Source organism: Rattus norvegicus, chromosome X, assembly GCF_036323735.1.
Source record: "Rattus norvegicus strain BN/NHsdMcwi chromosome X, GRCr8, whole genome shotgun sequence".
Classification (NCBI taxonomy): Eukaryota; Metazoa; Chordata; class Mammalia; order Rodentia; family Muridae; genus Rattus; species Rattus norvegicus.
Window position 1 is genome coordinate 31,158,317 of NC_086039.1, and position 17,074 is coordinate 31,175,390.

The window sequence follows — 17,074 nt, forward strand, 5'->3', positions numbered from 1 at the left end:
GTTCATGTTTTCTTTAAGAGAGCATAATGATCACAATATGTTGTTGACATATCCCTCCTTGTTAATTATTTAGGAAATAATAAAGTGGACATACCACACTGTAGATCATGCAATCTTCTCTATCTAGGTCAATTAGGAATTGTGTGTGATTTAGTATCACTACATTTTGTGGGGGTAGTGCTAGTATGATTTTGGGTAGCATATGGCAGTGCTTGAAAAATCACTAAGGCTTAATTTTCCAGTGTACATGCGGAATTTCTCCAATCACTCTTACATTTCCTTCTCCTTTTCACATATATGCGGTTAAAACATGAACCTGACCATAACAACGAAAGCTTCATGTTCTTATATCTTTCCAACGGGTAATATCTATCTTTACCTATGTAAGGACAGAAGTGCATACACGAACTCAAATAATGTTCACAGCATGAATCATGGTGACAAAGCCCATTGTGTTTTAGTGGGTATTGTTTTAAGAGTTCCAAAGTTCTTGTATGAAGGATGACTCTAATCCTTGAAATTCTGTAAGTCTCCAAGAATTGTGAATGGATGTGATGATATTTAGACTCACATATACTATGTAGAGTATTCAGAGTGTATCTTTTAAAGAGAGGTCAAGGGATAATAACCATAAAGACAATATTATTCTATAGAGCCTTGCTAATTATCCTAGTTACAATAAAGTGGTGATGTTGTCCCTTATTCTTTATGTTGCTATGCTGTGTTATTGCTGTTCAGGTAGGGAATGAGAAAGCTGTATTGGAAATATATCTGTTGAGGAGTACTCTATGTCATGATTAACTGTCAATGTTGTAAAAGTACCAGTGTAGTGACAAGCATTGAATGTGTTGCAGATATACACTTAGGAAACGATGTACTCTCCTGATCATTAATACAACTAAAATATTGGCCATAAATTCAAATATCCAAGTAGAAGTAAAGTAAGGTATGCCATGACATGGGTAGTGGAGAAGACAATGATCTGGTATTCTTATAGAGAAAGCTGTGGCCTTAAATACATTTGGGTGTAATAAAACAGCTTCCCTACAAGAGAACATAGTTGCTCTGAAAAAAAATCTTCCTAGAGGAACCTTGTTAATAATACTTGATAAGTTTGTCAGATACAATGAAGATAATCTTAACTTCATATCCATGTCTCTGTGGAGGTGGTTGCTAATGCCAAGATACCATGTTTCTTTGCAGTCTCCTGTCAAGGTTCTGGCTAGTGTACAGGAATAAGAAGATATTCTATTCATTCATCAAAAAAACTTCATATTTTTGAATGGATGTTGATGAGTACTGTGGGGATTTTCCCATGTCTCCTTCATTATTGGGAGACCCCAATGCATCTCTCTGATTTTATATGAAAGTATCTGCTTGTATTATATCCTTGTTGATAAGTCATGTGCATTTGATATACACAGTGATAAAGATATAAGCAAGGATTTTGGTAACTTTAATAGCACATATCCTTGATATATTCACCATGGAATTTTGGTATAGCCCATCAAGAGACTAATTCTGTTGTGATGTTTTATTTGAGTAGAATGTAAATATCCTGGCATTATAGGTGTATCCTGAAATGTACTGGTAATATGGGGATTTACAGTTGTACATAAAGGAAAAGGAATATGCTGTATAATTTTCCATGTACTTTTCAGAGATGGCCAAACTAGATCATTAAGTAACACATTACTGGCATCAAGGGAGTGTTGAAAATGCCATATTAATAACATAGATACATTTAATTTTTATAGCTAAGTATAGTTGATGTTCCAGAAACCTTTGGTAAGTGTACATTTGTGGTAGGTACTCAGGCACAAATGTATGTTGTTCTTAGCAATTCCATTAAGGATAAATTTATAGGGTAAAGAAATATTGACTCTAAGTCTAGCATATTTACCAGGAACCAAGTACCAGCTACTAAGAGATGATATACAGTCCTGAAAATACATACACCTCAAAGCTATTCAAGTATCTAGCTAGAGTCAAAGATTTTTGCAACAATGGTAGTGGTTAAGGTTGTAGACAGGGTCTTGGTAATTTGTAACAAAGAACACATTTGTATATGTTTTATTTTTCTTTATTTTTGTGGAGAGGAGTTATGTGGCTTAAATTTAGTGTTTTCCATATAGCAGGTAAGTACTCTACCACTGAGCTGTATCCTGAGTTCTCAATTTTCTATTTTTTGTTCTGAAAAGGGATCTCTCTATACTAACCAGGCTAGCCTGGGAGCCCAGATAGTCCCTGGGTTTCTTTTCTTCCTGTCCAGCCTCCCAAATAGCTGTGATCTAGTCTGCATGTCAGTCTTAGCTCATGTTTTCTTACATTTTCAAAGAGATCACTAAGAAATTGTTGCCCAAACATTTCTCATAACAAAGCAAATGAGAAAGCTGTCATACCACAGTATAGCTGAAGAATAATATCCAGATACAGAACAAAAGTGTGTTTAGACCAGTAATTTTATGTTTCTTTTTTTTTAAGGTGGCCCGTTCCATGTCCGTTATGGACAGGTATGAGGTGGGACTATTCATATTAGACAGTCTCATATTTTTTAATGTGATCATAATTACTTAAGGCTAACTAATATTTCTGCAACATGGTATATATGTTCATAATGTCCTAACTCCTTATACACATCAAATTTCATCATATGTTTGCTGGCAGACTATATCTGTGTTAAATGTTCACAGTAATAGATTAATAATTGGGGTTCTATGTATTTTTCCTTGTGTCTATAACTTTGATATTTATGGTGGAATTTTTAAAATTGATACTCAGAAGATCAAGAGTTTCCTACTAAAGTTCTTTCCATAGTTATCCACAAGAATTTATATAAGTTATATGGATCCCAAAGTGATGAAATAGATTTAGAATTTTTATATGAGGGTTGGGGATTTGGCTCAGTGGTAGACCGCTTGCCTAGCAAGCACAAGGCCGTGGGTTCGGTCCCCAGCTCCGAAAAAAAGAAAAAAAGAAAAAAAAGAAAAAGAAAAAGAATTTTTATATGCAGAGAGAGAGTGAAACATGTTACCAATTAATTTTCTTCCATGTGTTTCTGAGATATATTATATCACAGTGCCTCAAAGAAATCTTCAACTGTACCATTGTTCTTATTTGGGTAGGTTTCGGTATGATCCTGAATCATTGCACAGGACATCTGGACTCATTTCCATAGCTACATGGTGATGATGCGCCTAACTCTGCTTGTTTCCTTGCTAAAGAGCAATCTTTACTTCATGGTACTGACCTTCCAATTCTGAAAATCTTCAAGTATCATAATTGGGGAATGATATATCTTTCTAAGACTGGTCAAAGGGTTACACAGATTCAAATAGCTATGGGAGAGAGTAGGGATGGCAATCAGGTGAGTGCTGAAGAAGACCGCGTTCAAGACCCATGGTGTCTGATCTTCTTGTACACAAGTGGTGGTGATGTACATGTTAAGGGACTGGATGAATTTTGATTAGTCAGCACAGTTGCAGAATTGCCAGTAATGATATTAAACAACAAAATTGCAGGTTTCCACTCAGGAAAGGATGCAGTTAACATGCAAAAATGTGAAGTTAAGTGTCCTGTAGCAGTGATCAAAAAGCTTTCCTGGTAAACTCAGACACATTGTTGGTCTTTGGTAACAAATTTCCTATAAATGAACATAGTAGAACCAGAAATATTCTTGACAAAATCTTACCAATAAGCAGTTGCATGTCGAGGTGGTCAAACCACAGTACAGACTATCGTATCTTCACTTCTATATCCACCGAGGAAACTCCCGAATTCTGTGTTGCTGTAGATCTTTGAAACATAGTTTTAGAAGTAAAGCAAGTCCATGAAGTAAAGTCTGGAATTGACATTATGCTCCACTAACTGACCAGGAACCTTCATCCCTTCCTTCCCCCAAGGTTTGCATCATGGTGTTTGTCACAGCAATGGAAAGCAAACTAGAACACAGGCCTTACTACTGCAAATATTTTGGTGCCCCAGATAAATTCAGAAATAATACAATGATTTGAACATTTATAACTCTACGTGAAAGACAAGAAAATGACTAAATAGTTGTGTCAGGATATATATTTCCTGACTTTCAGAGGAAGTCCGGACTGCAATGACCAAAAAGGATCATCAAGAGGAATGTTGCTGGTGTTGAGGGAAATGCTGATGTTAAGAGAATTACAGGGAAAGTCATCTGCTTTGTGTAGCATGCATTTGTGGCTGATTGTCATGTTTGAAATGATTTTGTCCTTTGCGGTCTGACAGAAGACAAATTTACCTGATTTCTAGGGTACAGATATTTTATGCTGAATCTGTGTATTTTTTCTATCATTATTAATCTTGAACATAGGACTAAGCCTAGCATATTTTGTAAGTGCTTTGTCCAAAAAGCATGTCCTCTAAAAATGCATTACTGTTGAATTGCTTCACATCCAGTTGGAGTTAAACAATGGAGGTGGACAAGGTAATATCAGGCATCCTGGCAGGGAAATTATATCCAGAAATACATTTGTTCGTGTTTTCTTTTCTTCGGTGTGTGGGAGTGGCAGGGATTGAACACGAGCCTGGCATAAGTACTGATGATGCTCTAGTTCTAAATTCTATGCCCACACTTTTCCTTTTTATCATTTCTTTTTCAGTGAGTGTCTTACTCAGTTACCCAGGATGCTGTTGGACTGGTCCTGTAACCAAGGCAGGCTTTGAACATAAAGTTTGTGAACATGAGTCTCATAAATAGCTGAACTGATAAAGTTGCCTTACAAGGAGCTGCTTATGGTTTCTCACAGGTAATGAACACATAATGATCTCTGAGATACTGACCTAACTTTCTTCCTAACCACACAAGTGATGATGTAATAATAGTGTCTGATCTTCAATATTCAGGCAGACAACTTGATCACTAACATTCAGATAGAGGAGCCACGTGTGCCTAGCCCAGCCCATGGTTTATCCACAGGTACTGTTATTATCTTAACTAATGTGCAGATATAAAGGAATATAAGTCACTTTAGACCTTTGTCATGTACATATTTCTATAATGATTCATAGGGGAATCTGAGTATTCCTGAATATTTTTGTCATGACTACCTTTTAATACTCCAATATGAGTAATATTATATGCAAGAACAAAATTGTAGTGTATACAGATTGTGAATTTGACATCTACCATGGAAGAAAAATCAATAGCCCCATTAAATTTTTGATTGCTCATCACTTTGATATTGATGGAGAGTGATTTTTTTATAGAGTTACACTTAGGAATCTAAGAGTTTTATAAGGCTGTGTCCATGGCCTTCCATAAGTATCCATGTAGAGTAGACAGATTCCAAAATGAATCGTGACCTCTGGACGTTTAATGAAGACAGGTAGTGTGAGACTTACATGTAATGGGTTTTTCTTGGTGTATTTTCAGAGACAGGTCAAAACTTCAAGGTGTCTCAAAGAGATCTTCAAGAACAAAATTCTCCTTATCTGGGTGAGTTCCAGAATGATTCTGACTCGGACAGGAGATGATGATAATGCTACTCTGATTTTCTTACCCACATTTTTCGTATAGGTGCTCAGGGAGGAGAAATCATGGCATCATTAATAAATCTATTAAAGACAGGTTTGTATGATATAAATGAAGCCTGGAAATTAATGTAGAATCTATAAAAATGCAGGACTGATTTGCAAGTGTTCACTGCCATTACTTTTGATATGTCAACTCTGTACTAAGGATAATATTTCTTTGGAGGTTGCAGGCCAAGAAAGGATGGACAGTCCCAAACTGCAGGAAAATTCGAAGTCATTAAAGTTGGCATATCTTCTAATACTGTGGACAAAGAAAAGGGGAGAATTTCTTATAGAAAAGGGTGTTTATTAGCATACCTATTAACCAGAATTTTTTCACAGTCTTTTCAAGAGAGCAGAGTTACTCTGAACATATTGTCGATGCAGCCTTGCTGATTAACTATGTAAGTGATAAATTGGACCCAACAGACTGCAAATCTTAGACATTCAGTCAGTGAGGAGAAGATGACTTCCATTTTGTCAGTATATTTTTTGGAATATTTTTAGTAATATCTCGGGGTTTTGTAGAGTTTTGAGGGGAAACTTCATTTATTAAGACTTCTATGTACAGCATGTATCCTTTTCTCCTGCTTGCTCATACATAATGAGTTAAAACAAAAATATGTCCCTAAGAACCCAAGTAAGCCTTATATTCTGTATTCTTGTTATAACTATTGTTAACTTCACATACATACATAATACATACATACACACACACACACACACTCATGCACACACATACATACATACATAATGGCAAGAGTGTCAAATTTGATCTAGGTTATCTTTGTCATGTCCTCCAGGCTAACATGGACTGTATAGTTTGGGATTTATCCTATATAAAAAGATATCTTCTTACAAGTGTAATTTTGTCACTGGGCTTCTGTAATACTCTAAGAATGAAGAAATGCCAGGGTGACCTTGAGACTGACATTTACATGTAAGATTTCAATGATGCGTCTTTCTGAGAAACATGAAAACATCGCCATGTGATAGACAGTATTGACAGTGAGACCAAAGAGCACTGCTGGTATCCAGATTACTAATGTGCAAGATCCTGGTCATGGCACAGAATCACTGATCTTCAAATATCATGCCAGTCCCCCTCATGCTTCTTGTCACTGTGCTTTTATTAACACCAATGAAGTAATAAGTGATGGGATCCTTAGCAACTCCCATGACTAAGAATGTATACTTTTTCCATGGAATGGAAAATTCATGTTAATGGCTTTTGAATGTTGAGGGATTTGTTGTGATCTGGGGTTATTGTCATTGTTGCAGACACGCCAGCAAGTGAATAAACATTGCAGGTACATAGTCAAGCATGAACAGACTCTTCTTATCATATAACCTTAAAGAGACACAAACAGCCAGAAAGAAGTATCTCCAGACTATGATGGTGGACAATAATCTAAAGAGCAAGTTGCATCCTCAAACACATTTTGAATGTTTTGTTCTATTTTTTCCCAGACTCCCTGCATGAAAGAAGTTACCTTAAAAATATTCATGAGAAGAAGAGACTGCTCCCTGCACACACATCTCAGACACCAGAGGAAAAAGCCAAAGACCATCTGGAACCCTGGTGCACTGAAGCTCCTGGAAGGGGCGGCACAGGTCTTCCTGGTTGCTGCCGCTGCAGAGAGCCCCTGGGCAGCACCCCACGAGCGAACCTGAGCCTCGGGACCACAGGTAAGACCAAATTTTCTGCTGCAAGAAAGCTGCCTGGTGAGCTTGGGACACGGAAGCAGAATTTCTCTAGGAGGCACGGTCTGTGTTTACCTGAAGTCCCACACCCGCGGATCCCGGCCCGCAGCAGCTCTCTGCTCCCAGACCCGGTGAGAGAGAGACCCAACCGCCTGGTCAGGTGGGCACTCCTGAGGCTGCAGAGCGGAAGAGACCACCAACACTGCTCACCCCTGCCCACATCCCTGGCCCAAGAGGAAACTGTATAAGGCCTCTGGGCTCCCGTGGGGGAGGGCCCAGGAGCGGCAGGACTTCTGTGCCTGAGACACCGCCGGAACCTGAAAGAAACAGACCGGATAAACAGTTCTCTGCACCCAAATCCTGTGGGAGGGAGAGCTAAACCTTCAGAGAGGCAGACAAGCCTGGGAAACCAGAAGAGACTGCTCCCTGCACACACATCTCGGACGCCAGAGGAAAAAGCCAAAGACCATGTGGAACCCTGGTGCACTGAAGCTCCCGGAAGGGGCGGCACAGGTCTTCCTGGTTGCTGCCGCTGCAGAGAGCCCCTGGGCAGCACCCCACGAGCGAACCTGAGCCTCGGGACCACAGGTAAGACCAAATTTTCTGCTGCAAGAAAGCTGCCTGGTGAACTCAAGACACAGGCCCACAGGAACAGCTGAAGACCTGTAGAGAGGAAAAACTACACGCCCGAAAGCAGAACACACTGTCCCCATAACTGACTGAAAGAGAGGAAAACAGGTCTACAGCACTCCTGACACACAGGCTTATAGGTCAGTCTAGCCACTGTCAGAAATAGCAGAACAAAGTAACACTAGAGATAATCTGATGGCGAGAGGCAAGCGCAGGAACCCAAGCAACAGAAACCAAGACTGCATGCCATCATCGGAGCCCAATTCTCCCGCCAAAACAAACATGGAATATCCAAACACACCAGAAAAGCAAGATCTAGTTACAAAATCATATTTGATCATGATGCTGGAGGACTTCAGGAAAGACCTGAACACACTTAGGGAAGCACAGGAAAACATTAATAAACAAGTAGAAGCCTACAGAGAGGAATGGCAAAAATCCCTGAAAGAATTCCAGGAAAACACAATCAAACAGATGAAGGAATTAAAAATGGAAATAGAAGCAATCAAGAAAGAACACATGGAAACAACCCTGGATATAGAAAACCAAAAGAAGAGACAAGGAGCTGTAGATACAAGCTTCACCAACAGAATACAAGAGATGGAAGAGAGAATCTCAGGAGCAGAAGATTCCATAGAAATCATTGACTCAACTGTCAAAGATAATGTAAAGCGGAAAAAGCTACTGGTCCAAAACATACAGGAAATCCAGGACTCAATGAGAAGATCAAACCTAAGGATAATAGGTATAGAAGAGAGTGAAGACTCCCAGCTCAAAGGACCAGTAAATATCTTCAACAAAATCATAGAAGAAAACTTCCCTAACCTAAAAAAAGAGATACCCATAGGCATACAAGAAGCCTACAGAACTCCAAATAGATTGGACCAGAAAAGAAACACCTCCCGTCACATAATTGTCAAAACACCAAACGCACAAAATAAAGAAAGAATATTAAAAGCAGTAAGGGAAAAAGGTCAAGTAACATATAAAGGGAGACCTATCAGAATCACACCAGACTTCTCGCCAGAAACTATGAAGGCCAGAAGATCCTGGACTGATGTCATACAGACCCTAAGAGAACACAAATGCCAGCCCAGGTTACTGTATCCAGCAAAACTCTCAATTAACATTGATGGAGAAACCAAGATATTCCATGACAAAACCAAATTTACACAATATCTTTCTACAAATCCAGCACTACAAAGGATAATAAATGGTAAAGCCCAACATAAGGAGGCAAGCTATACCCTAGAAGAAGCAAGAAACTAATCGTCTTGGCAACAAAACAAAGAGAATGAAAGCACACAAACATAACCTCACATCCAAATATGAATATAAAGGGAAACAATAATCACTATTCCTTAATATCTCTCAATATCAATGGCCTCAACTCCCCAATAAAAAGACATAGATTAACAAACTGGATACGCAACGAGGACCCTGCATTCTGCTGCCTACAGGAAACACACCTCAGAGACAAAGACAGACACTACCTCAGAGTGAAAGGCTGGAAAACAACTTTCCAAGCAAATGGTCAGAAGAAGCAAGCTGGAGTAGCCATTCTAATATCAAATAAAATCAATTTCCAACTAAAAGTCATCAAAAAAGATAAGGAAGGACACTTCATATTCATCAAAGGAAAAATCCACCAAGATGAACTCTCAATCCTAAATATCTATGCCCCAAATACAAGGGCACCTACATACGTAAAAGAAACCTTACTAAAGCTCAAAACACACATTGCACCTCACACAATAATAGTGGGAGATTTCAACACCCCACTCTCATCAATGGACAGATCATGGAAACAGAAATTAAACAGTGATGTCGACAGACTAAGAGAAGTCATGAGCCAAATGGACTTAACGGATATTTATAGAACATTCTATCCTAAAGCAAAAGGATATACCTTCTTCTCAGCTCCTCATGGTACTTTCTCCAAAATTGACCATATAATCGGTCAAAAAAACGGGCCTCAACAGGTACAGAAAGATAGAAATAATCCCATGCGTGCTATCGGACCACCACGGCCTAAAACTGGTCTTCAATAACAATAAGGGAAGAATGCCCACATATACGTGGAAATTGAACAATGCTCTACTCAATGATAACCTGGTCAAGGAAGAAATAAAGAAAGAAATTAAAAACTTTTTAGAATTTAATGAAAATGAAGATACAACATACTCAAACTTATGGGCCACAATGAAAGCTGTGCTAAGAGGAAAACTCATAGCGCTGAGTGCCTGCAGAAAGAAACAGGAAAGAGCATATGTCAGCAGCTTGACAGCACACCTAAAAGCTCTAGAACAAAAAGAAGCAAATACACCCAGGAGGAGTAGAAGGCAGGAAATAATCAAACTCAGAGCTGAAATCAACTAAGTAGAAACAAAAAGGACCATAGAAAGAATCAACAGGACCAAAAGTTGGTTCTTTGAGAAAATCAACAAGATAGATAAACCCTTAGCCAGACTAACGAGAGGACACAGAGAGTGCGTCCAAATTAACAAAATCAGAAATGAAAAGGGAGACATAACTACAGATTCAGAGGAAATTCAAAAAATCATCAGATCTTACTATAAAAACCTATATTCAACAAAATTTGAAAATCTTCAGGAAATGGACAATTTCCTAGACAGATACCAGGTATCAAAGTTAAATCAGGAACAGATAAACCAGTTAAACAACCCCATAACTCCTAAGGAAATAGAAGCAGTCATTAAAGGTCTCCCAACTAAAAAGAGCCCAGGTCCAGATGGGTTTAGTGCAGAATTCTATCAAACCTTCATAGAAGACCTCATACCAATATTATCCAAACTATTCCACAAAATTGAAACAGATGGAGCCCTACCGAATTCCTTCTACGAATCTACAATTACTCTTATACCTAAACCACACAAAGACACAACAAAGAAAGAGAACTTCAGACCAATTTCCCTTATGAATATCGACGCAAAAATACTCAATAAAATTCTGGCAAACCGAATGCAAGAGCACATCAAAACAATCATCCACCATGATCAAGTAGGCTTCATCCCAGGCATGCAGGGATGGTTTAATATACGGAAAACCATCAACGTGATCCATTATATAAACAAACTGAAAAAACAGAACCACATGATCATTTCATTAGATGCTGAGAAAGCATTTGACAAAATTCAACACCCCTTCATGATAAAAGTCCTGGAAAGAATAGGAATTCAAGGCCCATACCTAAACATAGTAAAAGCCATATACAGCAAACCAGTTGCTAACATTAAACTAAATGGAGATAAACTTGAAGCAATCCCACTAAAATCAGGGACTAGACAAGGCTGCCCACTCTCTCCCTACTTATTCAATATAGTTCTTGAAGTTCTAGCCAGAGCAATCAGACAACAAAAGGAGATCAAAGGGATACAGATCGGAAAAGAAGAGGTCAAAATATCACTATTTGCAGATGATATGATAGTATATTTAAGTGATCCCAAAAGTTCCACCAGAGAACTACTAAAGCTGATAAACAACTTCAGCAAAGTGGCTGGGTATAAAATTAACTCAAATAAATCAGTTGCCTTCCTCTATACAAAAGAGAAACAAGCCGAGAAAGAAATTAGGGAAACGACACCCTTCATAATAGACCCAAATAATATAAAGTACCTCGGTGTGACTTTAACCAAGCAAGTAAAAGATCTGTACAATAAGAACTTCAAGACACTGAAGAAAGAAATTGAAGAAGACCTCAGAAGATGGAAAGATCTCCCATGCTCATGGATTGGCAGGATTAATATAGTAAAAATGGCCATTTTACCAAAAGCAATCTACAGATTCAATGCAATCCCCATCAAAATACCAATCCAATTCTTCAAAGAGTTAGACAGAACAATTTGCAAATTCATCTGGAATAACAAAAAACCCAGGATAGCTAAAGCTATCCTCAACAATAAAAGGACTTCAGGGGGAATCACTATCCCTGAACTCAAGCAGTATTACAGAGCAATAGTGATAAAAACTGCATGGTATTGGTACAGAGACAGACAGATATACCAATGGAATAGAATTGAAGACCCAGAAATGAACCCACACACCTATGGTCACTTGATTTTTGACAAAGGAGCCAAAACCATCCAATGGAAAAAAGATAGCATTTTCAGCAAATGGTGCTGGTTCAACTGGAGGGCAACATGTAGAAGAATGCAGATCGATCCATGCTTATCACCCTGTACAAAGCTTAAGTCGAAGTGGATCAAGGACCTCCACATCAAACCAGACACACTCAAACTAATAGAAGAAAAACTAGGGAAGCATCTGGAACACATGGGCACTGGAAAAAATTTCCTGAACAAAACACCAATGGCTTATGCTCTAAGATCAAGAATTGACAAATGGGATCTCATAAAACTGCAAAGCTTCTGTAAGGCAAAGGACACTGTGGTTAGGACAAAACGGCAACCAACAGATTGGGAAAAGATCTTTACCAACCCTACAACAGATAGAGGCCTTATATCCAAAATATACAAAGAACTCAAGAAGTTAGACCGCAGGGAAACAAATAACCCTATTAAAAAATGGGGTTCAGAGCTAAACAAAGAATTCACAGCTGAGGAATACCGAATGGCTGAGAAACACCTAAAGAAATGTTCAACATCTTTAGTCATAAGGGAAATGCAAATCAAAACAACCCTGAGATTTCACCTCACACCAGTGCGATTGGCTAAGATCAAAAACTCAGGTGACAGCAGATGCTGGCGAGGTTGTGGAGAAAGAGGAACACTCCTCCATTGTTGGTGGGATTGCAGACTGGTAAAACCATTCTGGAAATCAGTCTGGAGGTTCCTCAGAAAATTGGACATTGAACTGCCTGAGGATCCAGCTATACCTCTCTTGGGCATATACCCAAAAGATGCCTCAACATATAAAAGAGACACGTGCTCCACTATGTTCATCGCAGCCTTATTTATAATAGCCAGAAAATGGAAAAAACCCAGATGCCCTTCAACAGAGGAATGGATACAGAAAATGTGGTACATCTACACAATGGAATACTACTCAGCTATCAAAAACAACGAGTTTATGAAATTCGTAGGCAAATGGTTGGAACTGGAAAATATCATCCTGAGTGAACTAACCCAATCACAGAAAGACATACATGGTATGCACTCATTGATAAGTGGCTATTAGCCCAAATGCTTGAATTACCCTAGATCCCTAGAACAAACGAAACTCAAGACGGATGATCAAAATGTGAATGCTTCACTCCTTCTTTAAATGAGGAAAAAGAATACCCTTGGCAGGGAAGGGAGAGGCAAAGATTAAAACAGAGACTGAAGGAACACCCATTCAGAGCCTGCCCCACATTTGGCCCATACATATACAGCCACCCAATTGGACTAGATGGATGAAGCAAAGAAGTGCAGACCGACAGGAGCCGGATGTAGATCGCTCCTGAGAGACACAGCCAGAATACAGCAAATACAGAGGCGAATGCCAGCAGCAAACCACTGAACTGAGAATAGGTCCCCTATTGAAGGAATCAGAGAAAGAACTGGAAGAGCTTGAAGGGGCTCGAGACCCCAAAAGTACAACAATGCCAAGCAACCAGAGCTTCCAGGGAATAAGCCACTACCTAAAGACTATACGTGGACTGACCCTGGACTCTGACCCCATAGGTAGCAATGAATATCCTAGCAAGAGCACCAGTGGAAGGGGAAGCCCTGGGTCCTGCTAAGACTGAACCCCCAGTGAACTAGTCTATGGGGGGAGGGCGGCAATGGTGGGAGGGTTGGGAGGGGAACACCCATAAGGAAGGGGAGGGGGGAGGGGGTGTTTGCCCGGAAACCGGGAAAGGGAATAACACTCGAAATGTATATAAGAAATACTCAAGTTAATAAAAAAAAATAAATAAATAAAAAAAAATAAAAAAAAATAAATAAAAAAAAACCAAATTAAAAAAAAATATTCATGAGAAAACCCTGCATTCGTACTCACCTGTGTTGAGGTGGAATTTTTTACAATATAGCTGGTTTTGTGTCATGCTTTCTGCCATAACTAGTAAACCTGTTAATAACCCCAATATAAAATCATTGACCCACCATTTAAAATTGATGTGGTCATTATTTTAGTCTGTCATAGTTTCCCTTTCTGGAGTGAGTAGTGGTATACATATTTTGTCTCCCCAGAAAACGTGTCACCCAAAAGTTAGGTAATTAAGCACAAAAGGACACTGTTCTTAACAATCTTAGAACAAATGTACTCATTTTATAGAGTAGAGTAAATTCATGTTGAATTTGTGTGAATTGAGAGTTTGTCCCTGCTGTTGTTTTGGCCTTGATGTGTAAGCCTTACATATTTTGCAAGCACTCAGTCAAGGAAATATATGACCTTTCCTACCAATACATGCACTTCGGATTCATCCACGGATCCAAATGGAGCTAAGTATTCCTTATCAGCGGTAGCTAGCAAGGTAATGAACAAAACTCCTGGGTAAAAAAAATCTGTCCTGAAACCCACTTTTTTGCATGTTTTGTTTTTCTTCTTTTGTGGCTAGGGCAGGGAAAACTGGAAAAATCTGGGCGTTTGGGGTAAGTGTTCTACCATTCATTTTATTTTTAGGCAGGATCTCACTAGTTCACTTTATTTTTCACAAAGAATCTCACTCATGCATTTATTTTTGAGAGACGGTCTCACTGTGCTACGTACTGTCCTCGATCTTCCTCTGCAGTTCACGTAGATCTTGAAGTTATCTGTCTACCTCAGTCCACATATTGCATACCATCAAGCTAGCTCATTAACTTCGGGAATCTCATAAAGAGAAGACAGTGACCACTGAAAGACTACTAAATGAAGCAATCAGATTGGCCATGAAGTGTTCATTCCACAGGGTACACCACCTGAATATATATATTGCATAAACTCTTACGATAATCTACATTTTGTTTTTCCCATAGTCCTTCCTCCCTAGCATTTTGCATAAGCATAAAATTTTACTTTATATTTACTGACAGACTGTAAATTTGAAGTTCAAGATAGAAGGAACATGGGAAATGTTGGCATGATCTCAAATTACTGCCCAGACATCTGATCTTCATCTATAAAGGTATGTGATCATGAGAACCCTAGAAGTTCTTTTAAATATATTTGCGTTTTATAGATGCTCAGTTAAAAAATCTTGGTGTTCTTAGAAAATCTGGGAAAAATGAGATCAAATTCATATGACCAGAAAAACATAGGTTGAGTCTTTTGTTGGGTTGATTGCTTTTGGATTCATTGATATTGTTGACCTGTCATTCCAATTGTAAGATAGTTTATGTTGAGAAATCAGGTCAAGAACAGTGTAGGTTCTCGGGTGGTAACTCAATCTAAAATCTTACACTTATCAGTAAAACGAGAGTGGCCCTTAACAATGTTCCCTGGGCAATGGAATCAACTGGAGTCGTGACAGGGGGATCTGTATTTTGGCACACATTTCTTGAACGACTTTTGTTTTCACAATGTCTTCAAGAAATCCTTGTGACCATGACATGGTATTGAGGGAGCTTTGCCAATCCTAGGTAAGTGTTGAAGTACAACATCATGGTTTATACCATACAGTCTTAGATATCCATTTCATGGAGGAAAGGTACTTTCTGTGGTGTTCCTGCATTTTTTTTTGAGATTTTTCACAAGCTATCAGGTAGTACATAGCTTTGGAAAAAGGTTAAAGTCATCCATTAAGAAGTGATTTTTGTTATACATTTTTACTTTTTTAATATACGAATGGTTAAAATATTAATGTACGAATGGTTAAAATATTAATGTGTACCTAACAATTAGAGCTGCATGTTGTATGTTGTTTCCATGTTAAAGGGTAGTACTTACCTCAACGTAATGGTCGAAGTGAAGAGAGTTTTGTAATTACCAGCATCCAAAGTGATATAGAAATATAGAATCCTTGCCATTTTTTAATTTTACATATTCTTTGAAAATTTCCACCCCAACTCCTGGGATCTCCTCCAATATATATCTCTCCCAGCTTGATGTCTATGTTCTAGATAAACCACTGAACCTAATTAATGCTGCCCATATGTAAGTGGGTGGAGAGTCATCCACTGGGGCATGGGCAGCTGATCATTGGTCCTCCCACAATAATAACCTAAAAAGAAAAAAAGAGTGACATCATTAAAACAGCTCTGGGTACTGTAGAGATTGCTTAGCCATGAGGGTACTTAGTTGTTCTCCCAGAGGACCCATATAGTGGTTCACAACTGTCTGTGACTCTAGTTTGTGGACCCATCAATGCCATTTTATGACCTCCACAGGCACCAGACAAGCACATAACACACAGACATATATATATATATATATATATATATATATATATATATATATACATATATATATATATATGCAGGCAAAATACCCATACATATAATACAATAAAATAATTAAAATAATAGCTCTGATAAAGCATGGTCACTACTATGTGTCCCAAAGAAAGTATGAGAAGTCGTACTGTCTGACACCTAGAATGCTCAACAGAGGACATGATTTTAAAGGCATTATTTGATTCTATTTTTATGCTGGAATTTTTTATTGGCTTGATTGTTGTGCCAGACACATCATATCCAGAGGATAGCATTTCATACCACTCTTCCACTCTTTAGGCTTGTGGTCCCTCTTTCAAATGTTGCCCCCTCAACATTGCCAGGGAGGGCTGATATGAATGTCCCATCTTTGAATACTCACAAGTACTTAGTCTATGCTCTTTGAACAGTTAGGAGTCTCTATATTAACTACAACTCCCTTGCTGCAGGAAGAATCTCCTCTCATCAAGCTTGAGAGCAGTAAATAGCTGACCCTCCCTTATTAATAACTGATGGGGATCACTAAGGACTTTGAACATTTCTTTAGGTGCTTCTCAGTCATTCGTGGTTCCTCTATTGTGAATTCTCGGTTTAGTTTTATACCCCACTTTTTGATTGGGTTGTTTGGTTTTTTTTCTGGAAAGCTTCTTGAATTCTTTATATACTTTTGACATTAGCCCTCTATCAGACGTGGGGTTTTTCCCACTCAGAAGAGGAAACAAAACATTCATCATAGGTGGATGGAGAGAAGGAACTGGGTGGGAGGAGGGAGTGGGGATGGGAACAGGTAAGGCAAGCAGGTGTGCGGAGAGAGGGAGCCTGAGAGGAAGAATGGGAGTGAGAATGGAAGTTGGTGGGAAGGAGCTGGAGATGTGGCA

The 17,074-nt window shown here is 38.7% G+C and overlaps 1 long non-coding RNA gene across 6 annotated transcripts in view; it reads left to right on the top strand.

Annotated features, from left to right (window-relative positions):
• The first annotated feature begins 12 nt into the window (after positions 1-12).
• LOC120099210 (uncharacterized) overlaps positions 13-17,074 on the top strand; it is a 45,596-nt gene continuing 28,534 nt past the window's right edge. For 3 of the 6 annotated variants that reach the window (XR_005498209.2, XR_005498207.2, XR_005498210.2), the window contains exons 1-2: positions 13,795-14,735; positions 14,859-14,950. This is a non-coding gene — a long non-coding RNA (uncharacterized LOC120099210). Of the gene's footprint in view, positions 4,779-4,875; positions 4,949-5,404; positions 5,468-13,794; positions 14,951-17,074 lie in introns of those variants that run through there. The other 3 variants (XR_005498205.2, XR_005498208.2, XR_010061417.1) reach the window with 2 other exon arrangements.